General features: G+C 53.4%; 3 non-coding genes across 3 annotated transcripts; 1 reads left to right on the top strand and 2 right to left on the bottom strand.

Annotated features, from left to right (window-relative positions):
- Positions 1–4,605: 4,605 nt before the first annotated feature.
- TRNAS-UGA lies at positions 4,606–4,687 on the bottom strand. Its single transcript has one exon. It is a non-coding gene; the product is annotated as a tRNA-Ser (tRNA).
- A 3,625-nt stretch (positions 4,688–8,312) lies between these two features.
- On the bottom strand, positions 8,313–8,385 carry TRNAR-CCU. Its single transcript has one exon. It is a non-coding gene; the product is annotated as a tRNA-Arg (tRNA).
- Positions 8,386–9,518: 1,133 nt separating this feature from the next.
- Positions 9,519–9,591, top strand: TRNAF-GAA. Its single transcript has one exon. It is a non-coding gene; the product is annotated as a tRNA-Phe (tRNA).
- Positions 9,592–17,279: the final 7,688 nt, after the last annotated feature.

Below are 17,279 nucleotides of genomic sequence, written 5' to 3'. Positions count from 1 at the left end.
AGGGGATTGTAATGGGGCCCAGCGCACCCACGCACCGGGGATTGTTAAGCGTTGAAGGGACAGGGACACCCACACACACTGAGATCAAGTCCTTGGAGGAACGCAAACCCTCCACAGAAGGACCTGGTATGTTCCATGATGGCAGCCCAGCCTGGGTGAGTCAAAGTCTCTTTTTATACAGCCACGCCCCAGAGATCCTGACTAGGGGGAGAGACACCCACCCACCAGAGATCCTTAATGGTATAGGGTGCACCAACACACCAGGGATTCTTCTGGGTGGGAGGAATGGAGACAGCCAGACACACTGAGATCACTTCCTCCCAGGAGCCTGGGCCAGACAGGGAGACCCTTTACATCTCTGCCAGACAACCTTCCTCCCACCCCCTCCACACAATGTTCTTATCTGGAGGTGAAGCCAGGGAAATCCCATGGAGGATTCATATCTGGGGAACGGGGGGGACCCACTTACCACCAGAGATTCTTAAGGGCAGGAGGAACAGGGACTCCCAGCTCTGCAGCATGGGGGTGGGTCGCCTGCTGGGATCATCTGGGCATATTTCACCTTGTCAGTTCCCTGCCATTGCCTTGGGGGCTCCTTGTTCGCTGCCTCTGGTACCCAGTTTAGCCTCCTTCCTGAGGGCTGAAACGCTTTGATCTATCTAAGGTCTGTGGGATCAGTGTGTGTCATGGTGTAATTCTGTGTTATTCGGGGTCAGACTAGCTGAGCTAATGGCCCCTTCTGCCCTGAAACGCCATGAAAACATTTCCCTGGTTTCTCCTTGCGCCTGACAGTCACCACGGTGAGGGGCCCAAGAGAAGATCCTGGACACAGCGCTCTGGCTCTTACGTTACTTGGGGACGTCAGCGCTTTCCTAGCAAAGCTGCTGCTAAAGCGCTGGATTTGGGGAACGGTTCGGCTCCGGTTCAGAGATCTGCCTGCGGGGTGTGAACCTGCCACGAGGAGCGGGAAACGCAACCAGCAACGGGAGGCGTTGGCTGAGCTCCAGGCTGCCCCCGTGTGGCCAAAGCTTAGAACTGAGCAGCGGAGTTTGAAGCTGGCGCTGGGAGGGACGTGAACACGCGGGGCACGAAGGCTCCTGCGTGTAACGCTTGTTGGGTGGGCAGCTGAGCGTAGCTGATTGCAGGGGTTCAGGGCTGCACCCCGGGGTGCTGAGCAGGTGTCTGTGCTTAGGTTGGCCTCGCTGTGATGGTTTCTGGGAAGTTTGGGGTCGCCAGTCCCCCTAGAGAGAGGGGAACCAGGCCAGCCCAGGAAAGGAGGCTTTCAAAACTCTGGTACCAATTGGCAGTGGGACTGACCGTGTGAAGAGCCGCTGCAGCCCCACCAGGGAGAGCTGGTCTCTCTTTATGCAGCCCCTCCCCCATTCCTCAGGACGAGGGTTGTGCTCAAAGATCTGTGCCCCGTGTTTTCACCTCCATGTGAAACGCACAGTGCAAATAACCCTCAGCCCATCAGCTCAGTTCCAGGCTCCACTTCCACCCGCTCAGAGCGCAGAGCTCCCAGGCTGAGCCTGAAGTTGGAAGCGGGAGACAATGTAACCAGCCGGGCCCCGTGGCTGGTGCCTGTGATTCCCAGCTCCTGGGGAGGCTGAAGCTGGCGGATCGCTTGAGCTCAGGAGTTCTGGGCTGCAGGGGGCTGTGCCGATCAGGTGTCCACACTAAGTTTGGCATCAATATGGTGATCCTGGGGAAGCTTGGGGTCCCCAGGTTGCCTAAGGAGGGGTGAACCGGCCCAGGTCGGAAACAGAGCAGGTCAAAACTCCCGTGCTGATCAGTAGTGGGATCGCGCCTGTGAATAGCCCCTGTAGTGTAGCCTGGGCAAGACAGTGAGACACGATCTCTTTTTATACAGACACCCCCCGCAGAGCCTGGATGGGAGGATGGGAGCACCCACACGCTGGGGATTCTGACTTGAGGGGAGGGATGCCCCCTTGCCACATGGATCTTGAAAAGGGGAACAGAGACACCCACAGATCCCGGATGGGGGCAGGCAGGGGAAACCACACACTGGAGCTAGTTCATGGGGTGGGGGACAGAGACACCCACCAGAGATCCTGGATGGGAGCATCCACATGATGGGGATCTTGAACTGGGAGGAGGGAAGCACCATGTACCAGAGGTTCTGAAGGGGGAACAGGGACACCCACACACCAGGTGTCTTGCAGCAAGAGCTGCGGTCTTCATTTACACAGAGCAGTGATGGGGAATTAACCACGTCCCTCGCGGAGCTTGTTCCACTAGATGATTAGCCTCATTGAAGTACCCAAACCTTTTAACAATAAGAAGTGAAATGAAATGGCCACATGATGGCAACAGAACCTAAGAAACGTGTTAGTGTCTAAGGTGCCACCAGGGGGGCTGGCCCTGCTTTCCTACCCTCTTCTGATGTTGGCCACAGAGCATCAGCAGCCACCCTGCATGCCGGTCTGTGGGTGGCCTTCAGTGGGGTTCAGCACAGCAGGGAGCAGGCTGGCCCTGTGGCTGTCTGCTGGCCACACATAGGCATGGTCCTCCCCTCCTCTTGCCCTGACCTCCGCTGCTTTTAAGCCTTCCCTTGGAGCTGTCAGCACCAGCCGCCTCTGCTCTAGGTGCCCAGAGGAGGAGAGGTGCTGGGCTCCCACCTGCCCAGCCCTGCTTCCTTCAAGCACAGTGGCAAGTGCCAGACTTGTGGGCACCAGGTGAAGCCATGAGAATCCCAACCCTCAGGTGTCAGTTCTAGAGCCCTGACCCATCCAGCAGGAGGGGAAAAAATGGTGCTTGTACAGCTGGAGACAGGGAAGTGGAGCAGTGTGAGCTCCAGGGCTTTACCACAAGGTCCCACTGAGATTTGAACTCAGATTGCAGGACTCAGAGTCCTGAGTGCTGCCCATTACACCATGGGACCAGCTCATTCTGCCTTCTCTGGCCATCAGTGACCCTTATGGGGCCTGCTCAAGTAAGGGACTGTTGGCCCCTTATTAAAGCTTAGTGGGGATTTTGGTTGGCTAGTTCCCTGTCCCAGTAGAAGGGGGAAGGGCCAATGGGAAATCAGGACCCTGAGACTGACAGTCCCCTGGGCAATGGGGAGAGGCCAAAGCTCCAAGTTAGCCGCACTGACAGGCCAGGCAGTGTAATGAGGGAGTCACCAGGCCAGGGGGTCCCATCCTCCATGGGAGCTGGACCTGCCTGGGCCAGAGTGGGGCGGAGCTAAGGAGAGAGCAGGAGCCCGAGAAGAGCCGGGGAGCAGAGCTGTGCAGGTGTAGTGCCAGAAACTGCTCCCTGTAGGACTTTGCTACCTGCAGCAGTTACTGAGACCTGAGGTTGTTCTTATTTGCTGACTTGTCCTAATTGGCTAAAACTTGACAGTGGTGGGAGATGGAAGCATAAAGGCTTCGTCCTCCAAACGACCCTGCCTGGTGCCCATCTGTATCTATTACCTCTTAACACCGGATTGTAAAAAATAGAGTGAGGTCATTTAAACATCATTTATTTTGCAGCTTCATTTACTGTGCTAACAATGTAGCATCCTGACACTGATACTTCTGTCCATGTGCCCTGTGGATTGGATTCATTTTAGTGGGACGCGGGACATGTGCAGGATAATTTAAACTCTTAATTTCCTTATGGTTTCCCTGCAATATACTTCTCTGCTGGTGCGATTTCTGACCATTGCACGTCTATTATATTTATTACAATAGCACAAGTAAGTCACACAAGTGACATAGTCTAGGGGCTTGGCTACACTTGCAAGTTAGAGCGCATTAAAGCAGCCCCAGGGGTCCTAACTCCTGAGGTGTCCACACTGGCAAGGCACATGGAGCACCTGGGCTCTGCAGCTGGAGCGCTCCTGGTAATCCACCTCCATGAGAAGTATAAAGCTCACTGAGCCCTGCTGAAACGCCCTGGCATCACTTGAGTGCGGATCTCCCTCAGCCTCCCCCGCAATGCTGGTCAGTTGAATTGTCACTGTGATAGTCAGTGCTTCCCTTCAGGGCCGGCCCTAGAGGGGTGTAGGGCCCAGGACAAATCCCCCCTTTTCTGCCCTGTCCCCACTCCACCCCTTCCCCCAAGCTCCCACCCCTGTCCCCTCTATTCCCATCCTGCACCTTCCTGCCCCATTCCTCTCCCTCCCCCACCTCTTCCCGTCCCTGCTCCTCCCCCTCCCCGCCCAGCGCCTCCTGCACCCCACTGAACAGCTGATCACTGGCAGGTGGGAGGGGCTGAAGGGGAAGAGGAGGAGCTTGTCAGCAAGGCCTGTAGTGGGGGGGGGGGAGCTGGCTGCCAGTGGGCGCTGAGCACCTATTTTTGCTCTGTTGGTTCTGCAGCCCCGTAGCTCCCATGGAGTCGCTGACTTGGCTCCTTTCACATGCTAGAGAGAGGAGCAGAACCAGGGCTATGGCTGATCTATGGGGCACCAGGTGAGTGGCAGAGGCTTCAGGCGCTGAGAGTTTGCCTGACCCCTCAGGGACACAGTGTGAGGTGGTGTCCCAGGGATCTCTATGAAAGGAGCAGAACAGGATTTCCTTGGGGTGGGGAGAGAATTGAGAGTGTCTCAGGGGGTTGTACAGAGGTATTGCCCGGGTGAGGGACTGGCTAAAACACAGGCCTCGCTGCGAGCAGGATTTGAACCTGCGCAGGGGAACCCTATTGGATTTCAACTCCAACGCCTTAACCACTCGGCCATCAGAGCTCTGAGCCTAAAACTGCCCCAATGCCAGAGAAACTGGTAAAGAATCCCAATGCCCAGGCGTGAAGTCATCTGAACTACAGAATTCCCACCGCAAACCTGGCTCCCAAAGCACAGGGGGGATTGGGGGTTTGTTCTCTTTGCTTAGCCATGTGCAGTCGCACAGAGAGCGCGTTTAACAGTCTCCCGTCCCACAGAGCGGGAAGGGGAAATGATTCTCAACTTGAAGCCTGACGTAGGGTGACCAGACGTCTTGATTTTATTGGGACTGTCCCAATATTTGCTCTCCCCCCGACACACACTCTAACCACTGGCCCCCACTCCCCTCCCAGGGCTGGAGATAGAACCCAGGAATTCTGACCACCAACCCCCCTCCTCTGCTCTGACCACTAGACCCCACACTCCCCTTTTAGATTTTAGGCTCGCTGCCTCTTCTATCCATGCACCCCACCTGTCTATCCCTTTGCCGCCCCTGGGCAGGGAGCAGGCTGGCCGGGTGTCTTTGTGGCCGTCTGCTGGCCATGGTCCTCTCCTCCTCTTGCCCTGCCCTCAGTTGCTCTGTAGCTTTTAAGCCTTCCCTTGCAGCTGTCAGCACCAGCCGCCTCTGCTCTAGGTGCGCTGAGCAGGAAAGGTGTGTTGGGCTCCAGCCTGTGACTCTTCCTCCATCCTGCCTAGCCCTGACTATCAAGAGTGGCCCTGGCACTCAGGGCCGGCTCCAGACCCCAGTGCACCAAACGCGCACTTGGGGCGGCCTTGTGCCGGCAGGCGGCTCCGGCGGACCTTCTGCAGTCATGCCTGCGGGAGGTCCACCGGAGCCGCAGGACAGGTGGACCTGCCGCAGGCATGACTGCGGATGCTCCACCGGAGCCGCGGAACCAGCAGAACCTCCGCAGGCACGTCCTGCTTGGGGCAGCAGGATTGTTAAAGCCGCCCCTGCTGGCACTCCTTCCTTCAAGTGCGATGTGGACAAGAGGTAATGTGGCTGCAAGCAAAATGGCCAAACTTGTGGGCATCAGGTGAAGCTGTGAGAATCCCAAGCATCTGGTCAAACCACAGGACTGCAGGCATCAGCAACCAGGGTAACAAGTTTTAGAGCCTCAACCCATTGTGGCCATCACAACCTGGCCCTCGTGGGCGAGTCACCCAGCAGGAGGGGAAAGATTTGCTCTTGCACAGCTGGAGACAGGGAAGTTGAACCCTGTGAGCTCCAGGGCTTTAGCACAAACCACCAACACAAGGTCCCACTGAAATTTGAACTCAGATTGCAGGATTCAGAGTCCTGAGTGCTGCCCGTTACACCATGGGACCAACTCGTACTGCTGTGTCTGTGCATCAGTGACCCTCACGGGGCCGGCTCAAGTAAGGGAATGTTGGCCCCTTACTAAAACTTAGTGGGGTTTTTGGTTGGCTAGTTCCCAGCACCAATAGAAGGGGGAAGGGCCAATGGGAAATCAGGACCCTGAGACTGACAGTCCCCAGGGGCAATGGGGAGAGGCCAAAGCTTCAAGTTAGCTGTACTGACAGGCCAGGCAGTGTAATGAGGGAGTCACCAGGCCAGGGGGTCCCATCTTCCCTGGGAGCTGGAACTGCCTGAGCCAGAGTGGGGCGGAGCTAAGGAGAGAGCAGGAGCCCGAGAAGAGCCGGGGAGCAGAGCTGCACAGGTGTAGTGCCAGAAACTGCTCCCTGGAGGACTTTGCTACCTGTAGCAGTTACTGATACCTGAGGTGGTTCTTATTTGCTGACTTGTCCTAATTGGTTAAAACTTGACAGTGGTGGGGGATGGAAGCATAAAGGCTTCATCCTCCAAACGACCCTGCCTGGTGTCCATCTGTATCTATTACCTCTTAATACCGTATTGTAAAAAATAGAGTGAGGTCATTTAAACATCATTTATTTTGCAGCTTCATTTACTGTGCTAACAATGTAGCATCCTGACACCGATACTTCTGCCCATGTGCCCTGTGGGTTGGATTCATTTTAGTGGGACACGGGACATGTGGAGGATAATTTAAACTCTTAATTTCCTTATGGTTTCCCTGCAATATACTTTTCTGCTGGTGCAATTTCTGACCATTGCACGTCTATTATATTTATTACAATAGCACAAGTAAGTCACACAAGTGACATAGTCTAGGGGCTTGGCTACACTTGCAAGTTAGAGCCCATTAAAGCAGCCCCAGGGGTCCTAACTCCTGAGGTGTCCACACTGGCAAGGCACATGGAGCACCTGGGCTCTGCAGCTGGAGCGCTCTGGGTAATCCACCTCCATGAGAAGTATAAAGCTCGCTGAGCCCTGCTGAAACGCCCGGGCATCAGTGTGGACGACGTGTTGCATCACTGCACTATGTTTGGCATCAGGAAATGTCCCATAATCCCCTGAAGTCAAGTGCCCACTCTGGTCATTGTTTTGAAATCGGTTGCAGGCATGCGGATATCCCCTTTCAAAGCTCCGTTTCTGACAGCCGGCTGCTTATCTGCTCCGGGACAAAGCAACCATTAGTGTGGAATGCTGCTGTTGTGAATGTGTGTGTGTGTGGGGGGGGGTCTGCTGCTGTCCGAACACACAAGACAGCATGCTGACACACTGTCAGCCCCCCAAACACACCGTCGCTCCCCCCACGTACGCACAACACACTTCCTGTCACACTCCACCCCCGTCCCCCATTTGAAAAGCACGTTGCAGCCACTTGCACACTGGGATAGTTACCCCAGTGCACTGCTCTCTGTGGCATTGCCAGAGCTGCTAATGTGGCCACTCCAGTGTGCTTGCAGCTGTCAGTGTGAACACACGGCAGCGGTTTCCCTGCTGTGGTTTCACTCCCAGTGCTCTACATCTGCAAGTGTAGCCAAGCCCTAAATTTGCCAGACCAACCAAACTCAGTAACTGCCCTCCACCACCATGTGCAGTAAGGAGGGGCACCGTGGAGCACACGCCACACTTACTGGCTCAGCCTTGTGCATGCTGGGGTGGCCACCTCCCCATTGATGAGACCTGGTCCCACCATCTCCGTGGAGCTCCAGGCTGCCCTGCTGCCATCCCTGTCTGTGTTGTCTTCTCTAGCAGTTGACTGGAAGGTGAGCACTGGCCGCATGCCATGTAGCCGTGTTGTCTTGAAGGGCGAAAGCAGGAAGAATGGTGCCTTCAGAGCACACCCAATATTCCATAACATAGTTAAGGAAAATATTTCTCAATGAACTCTCAGTAAAAGATCAGAAGCAGCCAGTGTCTGCATCAGTCTACGAGCATTGGTATTTTCTTGAAATTTGTCAGACCAACCTAACTAACACCTAACACACATTTGAAGTTCTTCTTTTCACACTGTTGCTCATTCTCAGGTTCTGCTTTATCTCCAGACAGATCCAGTCTCTTTCAGAACTGCCTTGCTCTTTCTGTCTCTTTCGCTCATGGATGTTTTGGAGTAAACACTCCCCTTCCCTCTATTCTCAGACAAACACTAGTATTAACTGTTTGCTACTGATGGGTCTAGAAAGGATTTGTTAAGTGGAAGATGCCATTTCTGGGGGATTGCTCCCAAGATCCAGTACTTTGGCTTCAAACGTCTCCCAGCTTCCTTGGTGAAAATAACACCAAGGCTTCTTTGCAATCTACAAGAAGAAAGGAGTTTTTTACCCCAGATGGGACTTGAACCCACAATCTCTGGCTTAGGAAGCCAATGCCTTATCCATTAGGCCACTGGGGCCCTGAAAAGTACTGGAAGGTGGGATGGAAATTCCCTCTCAGGATTGCACATTCCTCACATTCACTCAGAAGCCAAATACCCATTTAATGGCCTTACAGAAACGTCTGCACCCCCTGGCAGTGAGGCAGCTGGGCAGGTGGCTGACAGAGCTGAGCACCACCTTTCTGCCAGCCATCTTTAGAGAAGAACCCCACCCTGGAGTCACCCCTCCCTCCTTCAGCACCTCCATGGCTGTGGCTCTGAGTGGCAGTAGGATGATTAGGGGGTGAATCCGGGGCTGGAAGGGGGGTAAGGTCGGCCTGTAAGGAGGAACCAGGTGGGGCAGACCCAGGGGGAGGCTGTGGGCTGCTGGTCGGTTGTTGGGATCCGAGCTCTAGATCAAAGCTGCACAGGGACCTGACACCCAGGGTTACAGGGCTGACATAGTGACCCCCTTACTGGCCTCGGTGACCCCCAAACCCTTGTTACTAAGGGCATTGAGGAGTCTCTGTCCCTTAATAACTTCTGGGAGCTCCCCAGCAGGCTGCGGGCGTCAGCCGCCTCCTGCCTCACAGGTTAGACTCTTGGCGCTGTGCCAGCCGCCCCCTCGCTTGCAGGCCCAGTGTAAGAAGCAGGAGGCCTGGTGCTGGCAGAAGAGGGTTTTGATTGATCGACCTCTGTGTTATGGGCACAGGACGCTTCCACTCAGTAGCACAGCTCGGGGGGAGCAGGGGGAGCAGCTAAGGGAGTCGGGTGCCTCCGGTGGGGGTGTGGAGCAGCCGTTCGTTTTCCTGTTCACACTCCTCTGCGGTGTGAAAATCGGGGAGGGGAGGCAGAAGCCCCACTTCCCTCCCGAAATGACGCCCAGTGGGGGAAGCCAGGACAACAGGGGGACTCTCACTGCCAGGGTCTAGTCTAGCTCAGGGTCCAGCTCAACTTCCTCCCCGCGCCACTGGCCCCCAGTCCCCTTCCACCACCAGGTCAACCCGGGCACTAGGGCAGGAACGGGGTGAGGCAGCAAGTCAAGCTGAGCAAGGCAGGCAAAAGCGAGTCTTGTCTTCATGGGCCGCTCACAATGACGTCCTTTTTGTGTGCAACTGCTGCAAAAACCTCCCGGGCAGAGAAGCAACAGGCCAAAACACTGGTATACAGCTGCCAAAGTAGCTCAGTGGGGAGAGTGTTAGACTGAAGATCTAAAGGTCCCTGGTTCAATCCCAGGCTTTGGCAGGTGCTTTCATCCTCTTTGTGCAGGGGCAGCTTGTTTTCTAGAAGCTCAGTGGTGCCTGCACCCAAGATGAGCAGGGTTTCCCTGGGGTAAAGCAATTTTGGGGGCCCCTTCCATTAAAAAAAAAGTGGCAATACTGTATTCTCACGGGGCCCCTGCAGGGCCTGAGGCAAATTGCCCCACTTGCCTCCCCTCTGGGTGGCCCTGAAGGTGAGTCTCTGATCTTGGGCTCTGCTGTAGGAAAACATAGAATGGGCTTCTGCCCCTAGTTGGCCCACCTGACCTTTAAGGATGAGAGCTGTCTTTCCCAACATGGCAGGAAGAGAGCAAGACAGGGTGACCCTCAGGAATGGTGCCAGAGGGCTGCTGGGCAGTGACAGGCAGGAATAGGGGATGAAAACTCCTCTATGCACCTGAGCAAGGGCAGTACCAGGGAAGGGGCATCTGTAAAAGTGGCCGTGTGGAAGGTGGAAGGGATTTGGGGGCCCAGGAGGAGGTGCTTGATGTTCAGTGCCTTGGAGCAGCTGGACTCAGCCATGGTGGGTGTTCAGGAAATGTCCATTAACAACTCTAGGGTAGCTCAATAGGCAGAGGGTGATTGGAGGAAGGGCCTCCTGGCCAGGGAAGAACGATGGGGCTGGAGTCTTGTTTTTCACATTCGCGGTGCTAGTACAGAAGGTGGTGGAGCTCCAACCAGGGAGGGCATTACTGGTGGCTTTGTGCTCTGTGGCACTGGTTACTGCTATATTAGTGTGTATGGTCCCCAGTTAAGGCATGAGAGGGAAGATCAAAGGCTCCCTTCCTCTGGACTGCATGATGTTCGTTGTTGTTGTTGGGGGGGGGTTAATTGTGTCAGCCGGCCTGAGCACCGCTGGTCCTGTTTTCCCAACCGTCAGAGGAAACATTTTCACAATGAGCACTACCTGGCGCAGGTCGGCTTAGAGGAGCTCACTCCAGCCACAGAGGGGGTTCACCTTTCTGCGGGGACAGACCAGGACTCGCATTGACCGGATTTATGCTCAGCTTTTGTATCTTTAGCACGTTGCTTCTCAGATTCTTTCTTGGCCTGATTTGTTACACTTTGACACTTAACAGGCCAGAGTTTGTGCACCTTCCTATTATCCTCACTAGGATCTGATTTCCAAATTTTGAGGAATGACTTTTTGCCTCTAACAGCCTCCAGTACTCGGCCGTTTACCTAGAGTGGCTTTCTGCTGGTCCTCCTATTGTCGTTTCTGATTTAGGGCAAACGTTTCATCTGAGCCTCTAATTGCAGTGTTTTTAAACAGTCTACATGCTGCTTGCAGGCACCTAACACTTGTGACAGCAGCTCCTTTTAATTCCCATCCAACCATCTGTACTTATGCCGATAGGTCGACTTTAGGTCTTTAACTTTGAGCGGTAGCTGAGAAGATGGTAAATCGGGCAGAAACCCATTCGACAAACCTCTTCATTTCCTTGTTATTTCCTGACTTCTTCATTCATCGCCTTTTCCTTATTTCCTGGCTGAGGCGGCGGCCTGCCAGGGAGCTCCCCGGCACCTCTGGCTGCCTGGGCTGAAGGCAAGAGGCAGGCCTGGGCATGGTGAGGGCCTCTTGTCCCGTAATGAGGCCGCAGTGCTTCCTGGTCCCCTTTTCCCACCCACACTGGCAGGCGGCTGCTGCGGGAGAACACGAGGGAGGCTCTCGGGATGCTAGGCAGCGCTGTGTGGCTGTCAGGGGAAAGACCCTTCTTCTCTAAAGATGGCTGGCAGAAAGGTGGTGCTCAGCTCTGTAAGCGACCTCCCCAGTAGCCTCGCTGCCAGGGGACGCAGACATTTCTGTAAGGTGCAGAAAGAGGTTATTTGGCTTCCAAGTTAATATGAGAAATATGCATTTAGGAGATTGAATTTCCATTTTTCTACAGGGTCCCAGTGGCCTAATGGACAAGGCAATGACTTTCTAAGTCAGAGATTGTGGGTTCAAGTCCCATCTGGGGTGAAAAACTGCCTCTATATTGCAAGGAAACCTTAGCCTTATTTTCACCAAGAAAGCTGGGAGATGTTTGAACGCAAAATATTGGATCTTGGGAAAAATGCCCCAGAAATGGCATCTTGACAAATGCTTTCTAAACCCCGCAGTAGCAAACAATTAATGCTAGTGTTTGTCTGAGACTAGAGGGAAGAGGAGTGTTTACTCCCACACCTCAGTGAGTGAAACAGACGGAAAGAGCAAGGCCGTCCTGAAAGAGAATGGATCTGTCTGGAGACAAAGCAGCCCCTGAGAATGAGCAACAGTGTGAAAAGAAGAGGTTGAAATGTGTGTTACATGTTAGTTAGTGTTAGAGGGTTTATCCCTTCACCCTCCCATTAGCGGGTCCTTCTTGCGTACACACAGAGCAGCAATACGCAAAGTCCCAAGGTGCAAACAATTAGATGTTTATTGGGTTGAACTTCCAGCAAGCAATGATTCCAGTTTCCTTCCTCGGTGTCCCCATCCCAGCTCTGACGCCACAGAGCCTTGCCTGTGTCCCTGTTCCCATTCACCCCCTTAGCAAGACATAGGACATATGGTGACACATTTCCTGATAGGGCCAGGCATCAAGGTGGAAGGTGTTGATATTCCATTTGTCCCACTGCCCCTTGCGTAGTGCTGTGCCCTGCACCTTCTCTCATACGGGCCTGCCACACCTGTTCCAATTAGTGTTCCAGACTTCCCACTATAGTGGGTCCAAGAAGGTTGGGTCCAGGTTGTCTAGTGCAGAGGGGAGGGTCTTACTCCATTACTTCTCGGTTATTTCGAGAGGCAACGTAACACAAGTATACTTAGCAATACACCAGCCGCTGTAATAATCCACAGCAACACCGAGAGACCTGAGCACTGCCGCATGGTCCAGCATCCCGGCCACCACTGAAACACCTCCTCTCCTCCTTCGACGGGGTCAAGCCCTTAACATGTCCAGCTGCAATACGCTGCCGCTGCAGGTTTTCGTGCTTTTGTCCATAGCATAAGTCCATTGAATGTCCACAGAGAAATGGGTTATTGTCCAAACCAACTTAACCACGTGCTGTGGAATCAGGCTGTATGTGCTGGTTCGATTATTCACAGCAGGAAGATTCACAGGTCTATCTGTGCGCCAAGCCCAGAGAGCAGTGTGTAGTGTGGAATTTGGTTAGGGGCTGGGGTAATTGTGCCCCCAGTAATATGTACATTTCCAGCAAAACACCTCATACACAGTACACCCGATTGTCCACCCCTTGCCACGGGCCATTGGGTGTGCTCCTCCACGGCCATCAGGGAGGGGCACATTCAAACATCTTCTCTGGATTTACACCATTTTACACACCCCTCCATTGATTCCCAGCGAGCAAATCCCCTTCTCATTATTCCCATAGGGCTTGTGGGGCCCACCTCAGCTGCCGATTCACTTCCAGATACCACGGTAGCTATTACACAGGTGCTGGCCTCCTTGTCGAGCATTTTGAATGTCCACACACATCTTCCCCCAGGTCAGCCTTTTGAAGCCATCCCCACTCATGTCATGAGGTTTTCTGTTCATTGAAACACAACAATGCTAACAACAAGACAAACACCACAGACAAACAATACAAAACATAGATTCATGGTATTATGGTTTAGTCTTTTGCTGGCACCAGCTTGCTCGTAGAGTGTCTGAAAAACAAAAGAAACAATTTCCACACACACCCCCCCCCCCGTGGGGACAGATTAGTGCTTAATAATAATAATACCACTTCCTTTTACAAATTTCCTTGCTAATTGCAGGAAAAACAGAAGAATTCCCTCCAGGCTGTCCTTATTTTGTTCTATAGTCAGATAGTGAATTACTCCCCTCACTGGTCATTTATGAAATTCATGAAGTGGTGTGCCTCAGTTTCCCCTCTTGTACAACAGACCAAGTTTGCAATAGTTTCTCTGCTGTACCAAGCATTAAGTTTATCCTCAGGTAACAGCTGAGAGACAGCTTTAGATTTAGCTTTAGCCTGTACATACACACACACACTCCTTAGGGTTAACTGTCCCCCTTATTTTCAGACTTGACTTGTTTTTTCACCTCCCTTTCCTGGAGGGCCACAGTCTGAGTCTTCTAGTAGCTTGTTTGCTGACCAGATGTATTTATTATTTGCAGCTCCTTTGTGCTGCCACTGATGGGCAGTTCTCTCCTTCCCCCATCAGCTAGGTCATTTGCATTCACACCGGCTTTCGGGCTTGGCTTTTGGATCCAAAGCCATCAGCAGCTCAGAGACTGTCTTAAAAGGGACACAATCAACTTCCACCTGAGTTCTGATTACTTTCCACTTTCATCTTCTGCTTCAAAACACACAGATCTGAAAAAGAAACCACAACCTATTGTGGCTCCCTTTGGAGCCCTAATAGGGTTTGAGCTAAGTACCATGTTTTGTTTGCATTTCTTTTACCCTTTCTCCAATATACACTGCACACGTCCTGGGAAAAAGCACATTCCTTCCATAGTTTAACCTTCATGACATTATATTACAAACCATAAGTCTCAGTTTAGGTTTTAAAACCTTACACAATTACACAAAACATTTTGTTTTGTCTAACAGCCCTTGCACTGCAATAATTTTTTTTACACAATTGTACCCCGATTACACGTCCATCTTGTACAACCAGAGCCAGCCAGGGGCAGGCAAGTTAAGTGCCAATAGAAACCCCTGACATTCCTTTAGTGATTTTGCTTACATTACCCAGGAGTCAAATCATTTTGATGAGATTATCTCCCCGCCTGCTGCCTGCAGCCGTCCCCTATAGACCATTTCTGTGGGCAAAGGGCCCATTTCCCCTCAGAATGGCTGTAAAGGCTTCTCGGGACAAAACACAGTGGTGGTAGCAGCCACTTTACCTGACCCTCTTGTATAATTTAATTACTAAGCTTCCATCCAACGTGAGTGCACAGAGCTGCACATACAGTTACCTTTATATAACTGGGTTTTATTATTAAACCAAAAACTGCCCTTCTTGTAACACCACAACTGTTGCCTTTTCCTATTTCCACAACTCACAAATGTTTCCTTTCCTCCAAACTCTGTATTATTAATTTTTGCAAAACCCTGGGCGGCTGCACTGCAGTGCTGGGGTGACTCTGCAGGGGGAGAAGCTGCTGTGGAGCAATGTAGAGCAGGTGCAGGAAGGAGCCAGGGTCACTATTCACATTCTGAACTGCACAATTTTCCAAATTTGGGAATGTCCGAGAACAATTCTAAGGGGAAGGTGAATGCAGAGTAGTGACACTGGAGGTGCCCAGACCTCCAACGGGGGTGGTGTGGAAATTAATAATGGGAAGATCATTTGCAAAATTAGTCGTCACTGACAAGATTTGTCTCTTCTTATTTCCGGTTGCGGTGTTATTTAGCGGAATCAGGACATATTTTTACTATGTTAATTAAACACATACTTTTATTTAACTGAGCCAAAAACTTAGTGTCACTTATTTTTTCTCTGTCCTAACAAGAATTAAATGAATGTTGTGACTTTCTGGAAAGTGCAGGGAGATTAAATGTGGGGAATTCAGTCCCTGTGTTTGGAGCTGATGTTTTCCTCTCACAGGTCAGTGCCTGCATTGAAATACCAAGAGGGATCTAAGGGCTGGTGTATGCTGGGCACAGGGGTGTTTGCAGAAGGGGCGGGGCCTCAGGTGGAAGGGGCGGGGCAGGGCGTTAGTCTCCCCCAGCTGGCGGTTCACGCCCTGCCCATGGTGTTGCAATGAAAGAGGCTGCCCAGGCTGCACTTGTAGCGAGGTTCCCCCACTAGGTGGCTGCAGGAGACAGGCAGGTGACTGCAGGGGAAGTGGCGACACAGGAGCTCTCAGCAGCAGGGTGAAGGACAATGCCGTGGAGCGGCAGCGACGCAGAGTGAACAGGGCAAACCGAGAGCCAGTTGAAGGAGTGGCAGCAGCAGAAGCTGAGAGTTTGCTTGATGCCTTCGCCCGCTGCTGTTTTCTGCTGGTCGCTGGGTGACAGTTCCTGCCTGTGGCAGCTGGGGGCTGTGGGGTCCCCTCGCTGCCTGTGGCGGCCGGGAGCCGGGGGGGTCCCCTCGCTGCCCATGGCACCCAGGGTCCATGGGGTCCCCTCGCTGCCCATGGTGGCCGGGAGCTTGGGGGTCCCCTCGCTGCCCGTGGCACCCATGGTCCATGGGGTCCCCTTGCTGCCCATGGCACCCGTGGTCCATGGGGTCCCCACGCTGCCCGTGGTGGCCAGGAGCTGGGGGGTCCCCTCGCTGCCCGTGGCGGCCGGGGGCCATGGGGTCCCCTCACTGCCCATGGCAGCCAGGGTCCATGGGGTCCCCTCGCTGCCCGTGGCGGCCGGGGGCCATGGGGTCTCCTCGCCGCCCATGGCGGCTGGGAGCTGTGGGGTCCCCTCGCTGCCTGTGGTGCCCAGGGTCCATGGGGTCCCCTCGCTGCCTGTGGCGGCCGGGGGCTGTGGGGTCCCCTCACTGCCTATGGCGCCCGGGGTCCATGGGGTCCCCTCGCTTCCCGTGGCGGCTGGGGGCCATGGGGTCCCCTCGCTGCCTATGGCGCCCGGGGTCCATGGGGTCCCCTCGCTTCCCGTGGTGGCTGGGGGCCATGGGGTCCCCTCGCTGCCCATGGTGGCCATGGTCCGTGGGGTCCCGATGGCAGCTGGGGGCTCTGGCATCCACCTGCAGTGGCTGGGAGCTATGGGGCCATCTGCAATGGCATTTGGCTGAGGCTTCTCCTCACCCCCCATGGTGACTGCGCACTCCAGGCTCTGCCTGCAGTGTCTGAGAGCTGGGGGCTTCCTCACTTGCCTGTGTCAGCTGGGAGCTCCAAGGTCTTCGGTGCTCCAGGGTCTATTAGCAATGACGTGGGGCTGCAGGGTCCTCATGCCATCAATGCCTGCTGGGAAATCCTGGGTCCGCTCACAGCGGCTGGGAGCTCTGGGGTCTACTTGTAGGAGCTGGGAGCTGCAGGGTCCATATACAGTGGTGTGGGGCTGTGGGGGCTCCCCCGCCACCCATGGCTGCAGAGGTAGTATATATATTGTGTGAATGGTGCTCACATAACACAGAGAAAGTTGCCTATGCAGCTCACAATAGTAAATAAAGTCAGACCAGAAGTTCTCTTCTTTCCAAGTGGGAATTGTGCAGGGAGGAACAACAGACCTAGTGCAGCTGTGTTGCCACTGTCTGCTAGCCCTGAAATGGTTCACAATGCCTTGGGTCAAGTGGCACCGGTTCTAAAAGCAAGGGTGATTTAGTGCTGTGGTTCTCAAACAGGGGTATCCAATGGTCTTCCAGGGGGTACAGCAACTCATCTAGATATTTGCCTTGTTTTACAACAGACTACATAGAAAGCACTAGCAAATTTGTAACAAATTAAAATTCATATGTTGATCTGTTTATACTGTTCTCTATATACACTGAAATGTAAGTACAATACTTATATTCAAGGGATTTATTTTTATAAATATTGCATCTGATTTTGTAAGCAAGTAGTTTTTAAGTGAGGTAAAAAATGGGGGTATGCAAGAGAAATCAGACTCCTGAAAGGGGTACAGGTGTCTCTAAAGGTTGAGAGCCACTGATTTAGTGCAGGTACCACCGGTAACATAGAACCCTGCAAAAACTTCTAGTGCAGATGAACTTGAGAGCAAGCCGGAGAGAAACAGCTGCGGAGCATGCTAGAAAGGGCTGACCTGTCCGCATTGTCTGTGCCT

This window comes from Mauremys reevesii, linkage group 17 (assembly GCF_016161935.1).
Source record: "Mauremys reevesii isolate NIE-2019 linkage group 17, ASM1616193v1, whole genome shotgun sequence".
NCBI lineage: Eukaryota > Metazoa > Chordata > Testudines > Geoemydidae > Mauremys > Mauremys reevesii.
This window is presented reverse-complemented; position numbering and strand designations above follow the sequence as displayed.